The sequence below is a fragment of the Bison bison genome, unplaced genomic scaffold (assembly GCF_000754665.1).
Source record: "Bison bison bison isolate TAMUID 2011002044 unplaced genomic scaffold, Bison_UMD1.0 scf7180017864178, whole genome shotgun sequence".
Classification (NCBI taxonomy): Eukaryota; Metazoa; Chordata; class Mammalia; order Artiodactyla; family Bovidae; genus Bison; species Bison bison.
In genome coordinates, this window is record NW_011494750.1 from 1,148,562 (window position 1) to 1,151,533 (window position 2,972).

The window sequence follows — 2,972 nt, forward strand, 5'->3', positions numbered from 1 at the left end:
GTGATCCACACAGTCAAAGGCTTTGGCATAGTCAATAAAGCAGAAATAGATGCTTTTCTGGAACTCTCTTGCTTTTTCCATGATCCAGCAGATGTTGGCAATTTGATCTCTGGTTCCTCTGCCTTTTCTAAAATCAGCTTGAACATCAGGAAGTTCACGGTTCACATATTGCTGAAGCCTGGCTTGGAGAATTTTGAGCATTACTTTACTAGCGTGTGAGATGAGTGCAATTGTGCAGTAGTTTAAGCATTCTTTGGCATTGCCTTTCTTTGGGATTGGAATGAAAACTGACCTTTTCCAGTCCTATGGCCACTGCTGAGTTTTCCAAATTTGCTGGCATATTGAGTGCAGCACTTTCACAGCATCATCTTTCAGGATTTGAAATAGCTCAACTGGAATTCCATCACCTCCACTAGCTTTGTTCGTAGTGATGCTTTCTAAGGCCCACTTGACTTCACATTCCAGGATGTCTGGCTCTAGGTCAGTGATCACACCATCGTGATTATCTGGGTCGTGAAGATGATTAATAACTACTTTGTAAATATCTTTTGTAAAACATCTTAAAACCTTCGTGTATGAAGAATATACATAAACCAAAAACAAATTTTGCAGAGGAAGAGTTCAACACTAGATTAGGTCTTAAATTAGGCTAAAATCCACCCCATTACAAATTTTGAACAATTAAGTTTATAGTCTGTGCTCAATCATAAATTTTGATAAGGGACTAGAATAGCACAGATAATTGTCAAAGACACTTTAAAATGTCACCTTACACAGAAGATTCAATCTCTTCTACTACACCAAGCTGATACACTATTTCATATACAGTAAGTTTTACTGCTTTTTATCTGTCTTTCCTAACTTCTAACAGAGAGTATAATAAGTTTGAAATAAATTTAAATGCAAATAAATGCTCAGATGAAAAAGCAGAATCCTGCTAAAGGAGATTTAGTCCTTTAGGTGCGGCCCAATATCACAATCATCCCTCTTGCCCCAAGCCCTCTTAATCTCACTCTCTCAAGGGCATCCCTCTCCCCTCTCTTTCCTGAAGCATCAAATTTTCTTTCACTACTGGATCATTTTGCTTCTTTTATCTAAAAAAAATAGCCTTCCATAACTCCATATTCTTCTGTAGTTATTGTCTTCGGTAGTTATTATCTGCACTGCAACTTGTAGCAGAACTCCCTGAAAGAGTTAACCGAAGTCCCTGTCCCCAGTTCCTCTCCTTTCATTCTCTACTGAACCCACTCCATTAGGGCTTTGCCTCCTTCAGTCTTGTTTAGAACAGTGACCTCTCTGTTGCTAAATCCAACAGTTAAGTCTCAGCCCTCATTTCCCTGTTCACACAGTATTATCTGACCCTGCTGACCATCCCTTCCTTCATGAAATCCTTTCTTCTCTTGACTGCCAGGACATGAGTCACACCTGATTTTTTTCCTAATCTCTTTAGGCAATCTTCTGGGTTTCTTCTGCTAGTTCTTTCTCATCTCTCAAGACCTCAAATGTTGAACTCCCCCAAGGCTCAGTTCTTAGAATTCTTCCCAATAGGCAAACTCATCCAGTCTCATAGCTATAAAAGGATCTGTACACTGGTGACTCCAAAATTTGTATCTCTGCCCAGACCTGCCCCTTAATTTCCAAACCTACATATCAAACTGCCCATTTGACACCTGTCAAATTGGCTTCTCAAGCTCAACAAATCTAAAACTAAACTCTTGATTACCTATCCCCCAACTTCCTCCCCAGAGTCATCCTCATTTCAATAAATGGAAACTCCATCCTTTCAGGACAAAATCTTAAAGTCATCACTGACTCCTCTTCCCCACATCCTACATCCAGTCCAATAACTGACCTTCTTGCCTCTGCCTTCAAAATACATGGGACTGTGACCACTTGTCTCAACTCTACTACCACCTCCTTAGTCCAAGTCACCATCATCTTTCACCTACATTACCGCAATAGCTTCCTAATTGGCCAGCTTTCCCACTTCCATCTTTGTGCTCCAAAGTCTAGTCTCTCAGTAGCCTTTTTAAAAGACAGATCTAGTTACGCCTCTGCTCAAAATCCTCAAATGGCTTCTCATCATGCTTAGAGAAAAAGCTGAATTCCTCTACAATGGCACAAGGCTCTAGTGATGTGGGCCTCGGTTACTCTTAGATCTCACCTTCTTCCCTCTCCCCATTCCTCAATTTACTCCAGCCACCCTGGCCTCTTTTCTGTATTTCAAAAACTCCTAACAAGTTCTCTTCTCAGGGCTCTTCTGGAACACTCTCTCCCATCAAATACCTTCAACAGTTCACTTCCTCAAATGTCAGGAAACCTACAGCAGCTGCAAGAGTAGAATACTAAAACAAAGATTAAAACATTCATCAGAACTGTCCCCCTCCCCAAACGTTCACTTTAGGGACGTTCTTTCTTACACCAGGAATACCCTTTTTTTAATCTTCTCTCTGCCTATCCAAGTCCTACTCAACCATTAGGACCCAGATAAAGACTCATTGATTAATAGCCCTTCCAACTCCCAGTTCTCCATTCTTTTAATTCGCGAAGTGTTTATCATCTTCCTCATTCATCTTAGAATTTAACCATGTACTATCTCACACTGTAACTTACATGTCTCATTTCCCTAACTATACACACACACACACCCTCAACATGTGTAGAACAGAAATAATGTCCTGCACAAGAGTTCTCAAACCTATATCAAGATTCTGAATTCATTATGTCTGATTCGGAGCCCAGATATCTGTAATTTTTTTAAGTTCCTCCAGAAGATTCTGATGCACAGCCAAGATTAGGAACCATTGCCTTATACATCTCTACTACCTTCAGGACCTAGGAAAGTAGGCCTTCAAATAACCTAAAGCTAGAATGGACATCCTAGAGCACCAGATCCATACTTTCATTTCAAGGGGAAGAGTGGTCCAAAAAATCTAGATGTCTAGCCACTAGCTATTAAGACTATAAGAGGC